Raw genomic sequence first — 14,570 nt, 5'->3', positions numbered from 1 at the left:
GAGGCGCAAGACATACTTCTTTAGAGAAATTATCATGAGTCTCAGTGACTTGAGGAGCCTTTTTTAAAAAAAAAAAAAAAAATAGATGAATGTCTCCTGTCCATGAGAGACGCCGTCCCAATTTTATTCAAAAAACCTTCACTTATGACGGAAAAATACTGTAATAACAATCTCAAGGCCACCAAAGAATTACTCAGGTGCCAAAAATCACAAATAAAAAACAATAAACCATCACAATCACTTTCTAATATAGGGCAATCCAAGTTTATCTAATCGAATTAATCCCCGAATACGGCCTTGAATGGAAGACGCATCACAAAAATCTGACGTTAAACCTTGAGTTCCCTGCTTTGCCAAAAAATCTACCACCATATTAGCTTCTATATATATATGACGAAATCGGACATTAAGCTCACGTACCATGCTTGTCACTTCCTCCCAACAATCCCAAAGGAACCAATACTTGCATATCCCGGAAGCTAACCAACCAACAATAACCGCAGAATCTGATTCTACCAACACATCCCGTAAATTTAATTGCCAACTTAACCGAAGTCCATCATACAAGGCTCTACATTCAACAATAGTATTAGTGGCATATCCATATGCATGTGCAAACCCCCGAAGGACATCACCATTAGCATGAGACAAAAATGGAAAAATGACAAAAAAAATATTAAGCAATCAGAACAGCCCTAATAAATAAATCACAAACAAGTAAAAGCACTAAAAAAATGTGTTTCTCCTAGCCACTTCACGTACACAAGCAAGATCCCAGCACTTTGTATCAACATCAACTATCGCCAAGTATCTAATGTCATCTGAAAGCAGCAGTCACAATTTGATCATTGCACTTGGAGTTCACCTCCACGGTTGTTTGTAATTTATAGCAACTATGAAATCCCTAAATGCCCCTACTTTACAAGCATCATCAAATGTTGACCTGTACCTAGCATGAAAACACGATAGAAATCAAGAAAAATGATATTTGCAGTCGTGAATATGCAAGCGTCGTACAGTCGCTTTAAAAAAAAGTGAATAAATATAGAACCCACATGAAAAGAAATTAATTTTTTAATAGTGGACTTCACTCTTTTTCAAAGCGACTGTACAGCGCTTGCGCACTCCACGGCTGTATATAGCATTACTCTAGAAATCAAATTGATATAAGCCAAACTGGATATGAAAAAAGACAAAACTGATTTTTAGCAATCCAATATAAGATTAGGAACCAGTAGTACCTTCTAATCAAAGTTATCGGGTAGATCAATTTCTGTATCTCAAGGATTAGCAAGCTCAACCAAAGTACCCTGCGGACACCAGAACTTCATGTAAAAAATATACATCCAGAATCTCTCTTCAAACAACTATTATCAGCAGATTACACTTGAAAATTATAGAGTTAACAAATCAATATGCATAAACACAAAAATATGTACATTACCATGCAAATTGTAAAGGAGAGCTAAATAAATTCATTAACTTCATTCCCCTTAATCCCTGGAATTTTGGGCACTTGACAAATATGGAACTGAAAATAGCAGATGAAGCCTCGTAATATATGCATAGGTTTGAGGGAAGTGATGAGAAGTAAAAGGATGAAACGTTAAAAAAAAAAAAACGAAAAATTCTGTACATAAGCCCTACACTCTTGCATACCACTTAAAAATATGTGAATTTATTCTTTTACCCTCATGTTTCATGAAATATGAAATATGAAACACGAGGATAAAAGAGTAAAATCATATAATTTTTAAGTGGTGTGCAAAGTGTGAGGCTTCTGTGTGGTACAACTCAAAAAATATATATATAGGAAGTACGTCGCAGTGGAAATGAAGACATTTGGGAGAGCGAAACTTTACACCAGACCCACATTTTTTTATTTCTTTGCCACCAGAAGTGCTGGGAAGTGAGTTCAGTCTCATCTTCCTGATAGTGATAAATTATTAAATCAAATGTAAAGATTGGATTGGGAATGGCATTTTTTACACTTGATATAGTGTATGTACAGGGTATCCAAATTCCATTGTGAAGACCCAAACCAACTCTTCCAACCACTTTCATTCCCATTCTTTCCAAACACGCACCTAATTCTAAATCCAAACATAGAGTTACAAAAGAAGATGAGTTTTTTCAACTCGAACGATTCCATTGACATGCTTTTATAATCAATAAATTACTAGAATTTTGTAATTAGCCAAGACAGTATTACAGCTATTATACCTGGCTCATCATCATTGACTGAAGAATGAACAATCCCATCGGGAAGAGTATCAGTAAGATGCAGTTCCACGCAAACCATGTTCCACAGAATTTAAAGTCACCAGGGAAACCAATAAAATAAATATTACGGTTTAAAAAAATCCCAAGAGATGAGAAAGAAGATTAAGCCAAAGGTCTTCTTATAGGCTAAACAAATGTAATACTTCAAATTGAGTATAAGAAGGTAGTGTATAGGATCCCACATTGATTGGGAAGAAGAAGTTTTTGCGCTTTATAATGAATTTCAAAGGGCTCTAGATAGGACCTAGGCCTTCCTTAGGTTGTTACAATAAATTTTTCCAACAAAAACATTTTTCCATAAAATAGCAAAGTAAAAAGTGAATCGTAGATGTTCTAACAAGATACATCACCATTGGATATCAGAAATCAGGTATTTTTTGTTATTCTTATGAGCAACAGACTTAATATATGAAAGGGATGGGCATACAATGTATCAAGACCTCCCTTCAATTAAACCAAGTTTCCTCAAAAAACCAAAAGCATGAGGGTGTGGTTGTAAAAAGCGTGAGTGTGTGGTTGTTTTCATTCTTGAGTTTTGCAGTTGTACAAATTTGGCTTAGTAGAAGGGAGGTCTCCACAATGAAAAGGCCGGCCCCGGATTTGTTTTTTAATTAAAACTCTCTCCCTTCTTCTGATCCACCCTCCCATCTTACCTGGATACAAACAGATTCAATTAAATCTATGTCATTTGAACACAATTATAAGAAACATAAGGAAAAAGATATTCTATCCAGTATTAGTGTGTGTGGGTCTGTGCTTGACGAATATTTATAATAGAATAATTCTATTTGAAGGCCTTTACATCATATACCATCCATATGTCAATGGACAGCTTTGCTGTCCATATTTGTTTCCTTGATTTACTCTTCAGAATAATTAGCTTAATATTTGACAGATTGTATAGGGATAAAATTAGCATATACGTAGTTCTTTCCATGTATAGAATTCTTTATACAGTTTATATAATAGAGAGAAATCACAAGGCCAATGATTCGTCCATTCATACAGGATTTCACCTTATTTTGACATGGAAAGAACTTCCATGTGATGATGATGATGAGGGTTTTGCAGGCAAGGTTACTCTAACCACGTCCCTGATGTCCCATGGGTTGAGACTTCCCTTCTGTCGTCCTTTCACGACATCTTGGACTTACTCGATATAGCGCCCGCTCAACTCCATCATTTTGCATTGAAGGCTTATCTTTGTGCCTGCATTATTTTCCGCATGGTCTTAGAGCCTCTTGGGGATCTTTACCTCAACCTAACCGCTCGGGAGTTTTTGGCTTTCTACAATGAGAGGCCAGCCACCAAGGGCAATGTTGCCAACTTTCGCAAGAAAGATAAAGGGAATACTTTGGCCTGATTTGAAACTCGATATTCTAACGCCAAAACTTGGACAACCAAGTTTTTCTTTATCACTAGCCAAGGCTGGGACTTTCCCACCCAAGAAGCTCTTTTCCAAGATTTTTCAGTTAAGGCGATCTGGCGCCCTCTTCCTGACGATAAGAGTTTGTTGGCAAACATGCGGCCTTTGTCGCATCAAGAGCTGGCCCGAATTGAGATTGTCCGTTGTTGGGTTGCGGCCCACAACCCACCTTGAAGATCTTTGGACTAATTTTTTGTTGACGTCTGATTACATTGACCGATTTCTGATGTCCCCCAATCGCTCTTATGTTCAGGGGCGTTCGTTCATGATTTCATATATAATTCCTGGTCCTTTATGAAAACCCTCCAAGAAAAATAAGGAGGATGGCCACTCCGAGCAAGGAAAGAAGGAGAAGAAAAAAAAAAGGTATGAGAAGAAAGTGAAGAGAAGAGGGAAGTAAGAAGCACATACATATCAACAACAAATTGTTGAAGAAGCTGACCAGATAGTAGGAGGATAGATTTGATATTTTTTCTGATTTGTAACTTGTAACAATAATATTTACGGCACAAAACAATTGGAGTTTTTCTTTTTTTCCTTAACACTACAAAAAAATGAGAAATAATTTAGAAAATTACATACCTAATATGTAAATGGTGGGTTGTTATATAAAAAATGTAGTGTAAAAAATTTAACCTTCTTGTTATCTTGTAAGTAGTTATTCTGTAGATGTTGATTGATGAGGATCAATTGATCAAACTGTGTAATTATCAGCAGATACAGATGAAGCTCTTTTATTAATTCTTTATATACCTTGATGCCATCCAAGATCACCAAAGGGGAATAACAATGGATATCGAAGTGGATCATAACATCCGAAATAATACTGAACAATATGACTCCCACCAACATGGTTAAATACAAAAATGTCACAAGGTGTTAACTGTTCTACATCATCATTTTCAACCCAAATTGCTGCAACTTCTGATGATGTTGGAGCATTAAATACCCATTGATCTAATCTAGGATTTGATTTTATACGGATTTTTTGATATTCTAAATTTGGTAGATCACCAATAGATCGAAAAAATATAGAATATGGATTTACACAAAGAATATCCATGAGTTGAGCAATAATTGATGGATTCATTATAACTGAATCAATAATGCGATTTTCAAATTGATGTTCAGTATCATAGAAATACAGTTGCAAATTAGAAAGTCGACCATTTAAAGGAACCAAATCAGAAAGACAATGATAGATCTGACCTTGAGCTCGAAATATATAAATTTCATTATTTCTTTGGCACAAATTTCTGTCAAATTTAACTCCAAATGATGTAAAAGTAAATTTGTTGTTGTACGTTCGAACGTATGCCTGGAATTGTACAAATTCAGGAGTGTTTGAAATAAACAGACTATAAAGTTGATCAAGAAAATCATTTGCAACTAAAGAAATTAATTTATCAGTGCAACAAAAACTGTTTGTTTCATGAAAGAATCTCTTTACTTTACAATGCTTACAATGTGGCACATTCGGTAAATAATTAACTTCAAGCGGAACATTTTGTAATATTTGCTATACACAACAATACGGCAATGCGATGCACCTATCATATTGGGGTAAAATCAAGACAATGGAATAAACCTGATTAAAATTAGTTAAATGATTTCCTTTGGGGTTGATACTTGAAGTATGGTTAAGGGTAGAATGCAATGTCATGAAGAAACTGATTCAATTTTGACTTTTTACCAAAAAGACTTGTTGGTGGAGTCCTTTGAGGAGGTGATTGTAGGTCATCAACAGAAAGAGCCTATTTTGGAGAAAAAATCATTATTGAATGGAAAAAATATGATAAGATACAATAAAAAAATAGGTTAAATTAGTAAACTTGTGGAATCGTATGTTGTTCAGAAACTTCTATTGTTTCTATCAGTGCATTTGCTGATTTTTGTCTCAACAAATCTACAGAATAATTCAAACTAGTAGAAGAATTCAATAAAATATTTAATTGTGTAGATCCTTCTGAATCTGCCCCAAGGACATCAACATCTAGAGAGATATTTGCCTCTTGTGAGGAGGTTATTCCAACAATGTCAACATTTTCATGGGAAATTCGGTATCTTTTTCGTTGAGATTGTTGAACACTATAGTTTTTACCATCGCTGATAGATTGAAAAAGATCATCTGATGTATCATCAATTGATATAATCATTTGATCAGCATCAGATATTATTGAATCTTTAAGCTTGATCACATTTCTTTTAGCAGCCTTTCTCTGAGCATATTTTTCTCTAACTCTTTGTCGAAGTTCAGCTTTTTTCTCTTCTGGAAAATCTTTATACGAGATTTTTTTTTTTTTTAAGAAGAGTTAGATTCACATGTCCAATAGTGGCCCCTCCCCAAATTTATTAATAACCCTCACTTGTGGTGGAGGAAAACTGTGGTTACAAATCAAGCATTTGGGTTACAACATAAACCCAGCATGCCAAAAGAAACCAAACCGGAAGAAATAAAAACAAGAACAACTAAACCTCAAGCAAAAGACAAACGAAACTAAATAATACAAAACGAATGCATCCCAGAGTAGTCCATGCAAATAAGGCCACACAATGCTCGGGGAGTTTCCGTCAAGTGGGAAAAAACTGAATCACTACTATAAGCCCCATGTTTGGCTAACCAATCTGCAACTTTATTTCCTTCTCGAAAAGCATGGTGAATCGAACAATTCATGGAACTCATAATATCAAGAACTTCTTCTCAAAAATCCTCCAAATACCATACCCCACATCTTTTACTCCTCCACCAATGAACGCAGAAAAAGCATGAATTAATTTATCATGATCATTTCTAATAATCCCACCTACGCTAGAAGCCTCTGGAGCATCAAAAACATGTTTCTAAAATTTAAGTTTATGGAAAAAAAATTTCAATTTTTTGCTATAATAAATATTTTATAATTAATTAACAAAATCTTACCACTCATTATATCAGCAGAGTAAACCACAGGATGGAAAATTGTAAATTGCAATAAAACTAGAAGCAAACGAACCAATGATCACGATTTAATGTAAAATCCTCAACGAACAATATATTTTAGATTCTCTAAAATGTTTACTGATTCCAACACTAAACAGTACAAAATAAATATGTCTAAGTATATAAAACTTGAACCAATAGTATTTCAAAACATAGAAATAATTGGAAAATAAATATATAGATTTAAAAATGCATGGAACAAAAGAAACAATTTGTAATAGATAACACAAAAAAATACTTACAGTTTTTTTCCCAAAAGGAAAAAATATTTGGTTGAATTCAGATCTTCTGATTGAGAAAATAATCCCTATTTTTTAGAAAAAAAAACATTATGTTATTTTTTGGCGAGAATATTTTTTTTATAATTTATAAAGTAAATAAAACTTTTTAAGTTGTTATAATTAATTTTGAATGCAAACAATACAACAATTATTTATAAAAAAAATAAAGAATTAATAAAATAAAAGTTTAAAATCTATTTTCGAATTAATTTAAAACACCAAAACCATTCATTTGTTTCTGAAATATCAAATCTAAAACACAAAACATATTTATCTGTTATTGAAAAAAATATAAAAAATTAATAAAAAGATAACTAAGAGTTTTTTTTTTTTTTTTTTTTGCATTATTACAAAAAGAAGCTTTTAATTTATATAACTTAATCTTAAAAAAGGGGAAATTTTTTGAATGTTTGTAAACTTACTATTAGAAAAAAAAGAACATATTGTTAAGAATAATGCAATAATAATTTAAATCTATAAAATCCGCAACTATTTATGAAAGTCAAATTGTCTGATAATACAAGGAAATTAAAATTAAAAATAATTAAGAATAAAATTGACCATGTTTTTTTTAAATGGATTGTTGAAAAATTCTTTTGGATGGTTAAATTAGTACTGTTAAAAAAAACAGTAAACAATAACAGTATATTGCGTTAAACAAATGGTTACAATTTTTATTGTATATTGAGTTAGAATTTGTTTCAATTTTTAATTCTGATCAACACATTTCTTCTAAATAAATTAATTTCGTACTTATAACGTCAATAAATTGTGTTAAAAAAACAGTAAAAACCTTAATTGTATATTATATATTTAGATTTGTCACAACTTTTAATTTTTTTAATTTTAATATACTGGTAAGTCCTCTTTGGAAAAAAATTAATAAGCCAGACAAAATTAAGGCATTTGCTTCTACAAATATTCACTATCAAACAACTCGACATAAAAAACTCCTGAATCTAAAGCTACATATTCCAACTTGATAAATTCGACTTTGAATAGAAATCAATATCTTACTAAAGCATCATTTCGAAAATTACAGATTTATACAGTAATTTTTACATCAAAACTTCATGCCAATACCATTTTCAAGATTGAACTCTTTTTTAAAATTTTCGACAAAAGTGTTTTCATGAAAAAATTTTCGCTTAAAAAAATACCACGATAAAAGATAATAATTACACAGTAATTTCATAATTCGTCTTTCAAATAAATTTGATTGAGAAAACAAAATGTTAGAATACGATTTGAATCCTGTCAATTTTGCATAGCAATTTTAACGACGAGAAATCGACTCTAATGTTATTTTGAAAACCCATCACAATTTTTAAAATTGATGACATTATGTTTAAGAAAAAATATATATTTGTTCAACAAACACCAATAGATTCTATGACTCCATAAGGAGTTCAGCCATTCAAAAAATAAAAATAAAAAAAAGGCGCTTTGTTGAAACAAATGTCCCTATAAACTGTACTCTATACAATACTTTATAATTGTTGTCCTTAATTCTGTCACACAAAAAAACAAAATATCCACCCTTAACAATAAGCCATCTAAAATTTTTCAAAGTATCAATAGAATATCACAAAGTTTATTCTGAATAAAAGTGTTTGTAAAATCGAATAATCAACAACAAAAAAATTATAAAGTGATTTTGTGGTATGAATATTTGATGCTAGCACTAATTTCAAAACCCAAAATTAGATAGAAGGTTATAGAAAAATGTTTAAGTAGACAAAAATGTTCAGAAAAATACAAACAGTTTGCACAAGTTCTTTGTAAATAAAGTGAAAAATGATCTATACAACATAATTTTAAGGGTTAATTTTTCATAGCTAAAAAACTCTTTTTTCAAAAAAAAAAAAAATTGTTATTATTTGGAATAGATAGTTTCAAAAACATAACTAAAACTTACACAAAAAAGGAGGCAAATCTCATTGGTATTTACATTTTAAATTTTGATAAAAGTTTGCTTCAATACAAGTTTTTTATTCTAGTGTATCATTAATCACACTTTTCTAGCAACTATTGTAAGGAGTTTACTTGAATAAATTTTTATCTTTGTTATATATATATAAATATAACTTGGGAGTAATTTGTTGATCCGAAACATAAATGAATAAAAAAATATTTTGCAAAAATTCAAAATTTTAAACAAAACTTAAAAAATTTAAATATTTAATAATTTTATTTTTTTTATTTTTTTATAAGTTGTATACCGTTGACTATTTAGCTATACAAATGAAAATAAGAAAAATAAAACCATCTGATACATTGGGATGTAAAAAATGAAAATTACTGAAAAATAAATATATAACTTTACAAATGCATTGAACAAAAGAAGCAATTGCTCCATTGCAACAAAAATCATTATAATTGTTAAAAATCATTATAAATGCATAACAGAAAACACTGAGAACATTCCTCCATTACAGAAAAATGAACCTCCAAATGAAAATTGTTTGGCTATGTTTTGCCAAACATTTACACAGTAAAAAAAAAAAAGGTTAATTACACTTTGCCCCCTCCAATTATTACCTAATTCACAATGTACCCTCGAAACTATTGATTGCATCAAAGTGAGCCCTCTTACTTTTATAAAGTCTGAATCCCCCCTTCCGTCTACAATGAGAGTTAAATCAAACGGAAGACTCACCCACGTGCTTCTCACATGCTAATCCTTTAATGCAAAGACAAAATCACCCCTCATTCCATCGGCTTCCATTTCCCCAAACTGAACTTCATTCCATCGGATTCCCAATCCGCCTTGCCTCCTTCTACTTAAAAAAAAAAATACTACATTTTATTTGAATTAAAAATTATTTATAAGTACAAAAGTAATTAAAAATATATTTTTAGACCCAAATTATAAATTGAAATTTTGTAAATATGACTATAATTTAAAAATTTTAAATTTGCTAGTGCATATTGTGTGTAAATTGTAATATATTAGTTTTTAAACTATGTAGTTTTTAAATTTGCCAATACATATTTTGTGAACAAATCTAATGAATTGTAATATATATTTATATATATGTATATAATATATATATAAAATTGTAAGCGGGGGCGGGGTTGGACCCTCCCCGCCCCCACTAGGGGCCCTAGATGCAGGGCGGGGGCCCCCAATCCCTGCATGGGAGGAGCGCGGTTGCCCGCCCCACCATGCAGGGGCAGGGCGGGGCAGCGGGGCCCCGCTGCGCAACCCTAACCCAAATGCCATCTCATATACTGTTTTTGTGATATCCCATATGATATGGATAAGCGTAGGTGATATATGAGATCCCACATTTCTTGGAAATGAGAAGTTCATGCTCTTTATAAGATTCCAATAGGGCTCCAATTGTATCATTGACTAGTCATTTTGGAATATAGGCCATGTGGTTTGGGCCTTCTATTGGGGCGTTACAAATAGTATCAAAGGTTATCCCAACCAAAAATGTGGGACTTGGGCCGTGCCACCTACAATGGACAGGCTCGTCGAGAACGTCGAGAATTTAAGAGAGGTAAATTGTGATACCTCATATGATATGGATAAGAGTAGGTGACGTATGAGATCCCACATTGCTTGGGAAGAAGAAGTTCATGCTCTTTATAAGATTCCAATGGGGCTCCAATTGTATCATTGACTAGTCCTTTTGGAGAATAGGCCATGTGGTTTGGGCCTTCTTTTAGGGCGTTACAGTTTTTCAGGAAAAGGAAGTACATCATCCACCTCAGGATCAAACTAAAAATAACTAAAAATCTAAATTTTAAAACAAGACCAAAATGCACCACCAAATACCCCAAAAAAACACATAAAACACACTAAAAGACCCAAATGAGCCAAACAGGAAAAATCAAACTGCAAACATCGACAATAAAGAAAGAGAAGTAAACACCGAGAGTCATACGTAAAGAACAAAAGAGAAGAAGAATACGAAAGCCTAGAGAAACCAACAAAGAAGACCAAAAATGATGGACAGATAAAATGAAACGCAACCCAAACAACCAACCTAAATATTTAATCCAAGCGAAAAGACAAATAGAACCCACAACGCACAGAAACAAACCTTAATAAATCCAAGGGCAAAAAGGACAGAACAAAATGCACAGAAAAATAAAACGGAGGGGGGAAATTACTGTAGCAACACTGTAGTTCAGAACTCCAAGTCCAATCTTCATTTTTTAATACAAAACACTCGACCAAAAAATATTAGAAAACAGCGAGAGAGAATAGAAGAGCGAGGTAGTGTATGATAAAGGATATGTTGCGATTTATATAAGTGTGGACATAAAGTCGGGATCCCGGAAGGAATGACGTATAGAAAGAAAAGTAATAAAACAAGAAAAGATTTTTCCACAGAAAATATAAATCAGATCACATTTTCTCATTCCCAATACACCGACAACACAAAAATCCAAATATTCAACCCATCCTCTCAAGCTGACAAACAGTTCAGACGGTTGGAATTTCTAGAAAATGACAAAAAAAATATTTCAGAAGCTGCCTCTCAAGAACTGAAATATCAGAAATTAAATGTCCCCTACATATAAAAATGAAACAAGAATGCTCCAACCAAACGAAAAAAGAATAGTGGAACCAACAAAATAAAAGGAACTAAGAAACAAAGAAGTTGTTAAATTGAATATAAAAAAAAACAAAAAATAAAAAAATAAATCTTGAAAACCATATAAAAAATATCTACACGATTATTAAGAAAAAATCTTCAAAAAACAATTATCGACTCCATCAACAGTGACAGAAGGACTTAGAGCACCATTAATGCATTGACCAAAGGCTGGCACATCCATTTAAAATAAAACCCCCACAGCATAGACATAAACATATAGGAAATAAACGGCAAAACAATATAAAGCAAAATGCACGGAAGGGAAAAAACGGAGTGAGAAAGTTACTATAGAAACACTGTAGTTCATAAATTTCCCCTAAAATAATAGAAAAGTAGAAATAGAATAGAGATAGAAATACTAATAAAACTAATAAAATAAGCATATAGCTATAAATAAAAAAAAAAAAAAAAAAACCAAAAACCACAATTAAAACAGTTACCTAAACTCCAAAAAAAAAACAACAACAGATTTATGATTACATGCATGAAACAGAAAAGCAAAACAATCATATATTTGATCAGAGTTTCCTCCCAAAAAAAAATCTACAAACAACAATAATAACAAAACCCAAATAACTTTTATAAAAATTCATACAAAAAAAAAGTGCATCATCGACCACGGAATCAAAACTTACACTCAAAATAAAATCCGCAAACAACACTCAATCACCACCACAATAATACCACAGATAAAATACAGGAAGAGCACGAAAAGACAACCCAAATGGCATTCTATATACTGCTTTTCAGGAAAAGAAAGTGCATTATTGAACAAAAAATGTAAATTTTACTGAAACTAAAACAAATCAAACGAAGTGCATCATTGACCACGAGATCAAAGCGAAAAAAAATGAAAAATGTAAACCTTAAAACAAGACTAAAATGCACCACCAGAAAAAATACATCAAAAACACGGAATGACAACCCAAATGCAATTTTATACACTATTTTTTAGAAAAAGAAAGTGCATCATCGACCACAAGATCAAAGCGAAAAAAGAAAAATGTAAACCAGACCAAAATGCATTACCAAAGACCCCAAAAAAACACACAAAACAGGAAAAACGAAACTGCAACTCCTTCAAACCCTTTCAAAACAATAAAAAAACCTCAACTTTGAACCCACAACAACAACCCCACCGAAACAAAACTGCAACCTTTAACCTAAAGAAAATCCCTTAAAGAGCCAAACAACATGTTCGAACCCTTCCAAACTCTGCAACCAAAATGCACCACCAAATACCTCCAAAAAACACACAAGACACACAAAAAAAGACCTAAAAGAGCCAAACAACAAAAACGAAATTGCAACTCCTTCAAGCCCTTCTAAAACCAGCAAAAAAACCTCAACTTTGAACCCACAACAACATCCCACCGAAACAAAACCGCAACCTTCAACCCATAGAAAGTCCCCAAAAAAGCCAAACAACAACATGTTCGAACCCTTCCAAACTCTGCAACTCCTTCAAATTGACCAAAATGCACCACCAAAGACCAAAAAAAAAAAAAAAAAATCTCAAACACTTCCAAAACCAGTAAAAAAACCTCAACTTTGAATCCACAACAACATCCCCACTGAAACAAAACTGTAACTTTCAACTCACAAAAAATCGTAACTTTCTAAAAAACCTACCAAAAATCCACAAAACAATCATAGAAGTAAAGGCCCTTGCTCTTCGACAAGTACCATCGAAAACAATGGACGAACGAAAGGACAAAATGAAAAGAAACTCAAATGTCCCAAACAAACCCACAGAGTAAAGAAACATAATAAGCACCAAGAGCCATACGCAGAGAACGGAAAGGCAAATTGAAAAGCAAGCCAAACGTCCCAAACAAACCCACATAGAGAGCCATATGACGTAGAGAACGGAAGGGCAAAATAAAAAGCAACCCAAACGTCCTAAACCAACCCACACAAAGGGTCATACATAGAGAAGGAGAAGACAAAAACCTAGAGAAAGAGAGAGAGAGAGAAGACCAAATACAATGGACGGATGAAACGCAAAAATGAAAAGCAACCTAAGCGTCTAAACAAACCCACCTAAATATCTACCCAGCGAAAAGACAAAAAAATCCCCCAACGCACGGAAACAAACGGTAGAAATGCAAGGGCAGAAAAGACAGAACCGAACATGCATGGAAGGAAAAAACGGAATGAAAAATTACTATAGAATTATTGTAGTACGCCGATCCCCACTTATATAATAACTATAGATATATATATATTGAGGGGTAAATATTCCTGTATGTTGCGCGTGTGCACAAAGTCGGATTGTTTGTGGCCCTTGTGGGGGTTTATTGGCGGGGCCCGCGAAGGGTGATGGTTCAGGTGGATCCCACTAGAACGATAAGGTTTGTAAATGATCCGACAGCTAGGATATTTAGAAATATGAGTTCACATACACGAGTAACATGAGGAAAAAAAACATCTACCGAGTCCTTCACCACCAGAGTTAAAAATAAAAATATAAAAAATAAGAGAAAATATATTTACAATAATAAATTATGCAATCATCGCATAATCATTTTAAAAAAAATAAATAAAACTTGAGAAATTTATTTTTTACTAAGTAAAATTACTCTAAAAATAAATAAACAAACAAAAGACTTTCTTGGGTAATAATTATAAGACTGTCTAACACATATCAATTTTTATTCTCCCTTTTCTTGATAAGACTCTGGGTTTGGAACATTCTTTGTGTCACATTTCACCGCACACCATTCATCTCCATTATTTATCTTCCAAATCGTCACATTTCATCTCCATCATTTCACCACACTATCAACATGACATAATTTAAATTGTAAAACTTAAATTTTAAAATTTATCTTCTAAATCAGATGCAAGTGCTTTCAAAAAGAATTATTCTAAACATTTGAGTCCATCTAAGAAATGGAATAATGAATCGAGTATCTAATACAACTTACATATAAATTGCTCGAGCCCAAATAAACTATTTTGTTAGTTCCGGGGACTGAAAA

This window comes from Juglans microcarpa x Juglans regia, chromosome 4S, assembly GCF_004785595.1.
Source record: "Juglans microcarpa x Juglans regia isolate MS1-56 chromosome 4S, Jm3101_v1.0, whole genome shotgun sequence".
Classification (NCBI taxonomy): Eukaryota; Viridiplantae; Streptophyta; class Magnoliopsida; order Fagales; family Juglandaceae; genus Juglans; species Juglans microcarpa x Juglans regia.
Note: the sequence above shows the minus strand (reverse complement) of the source record.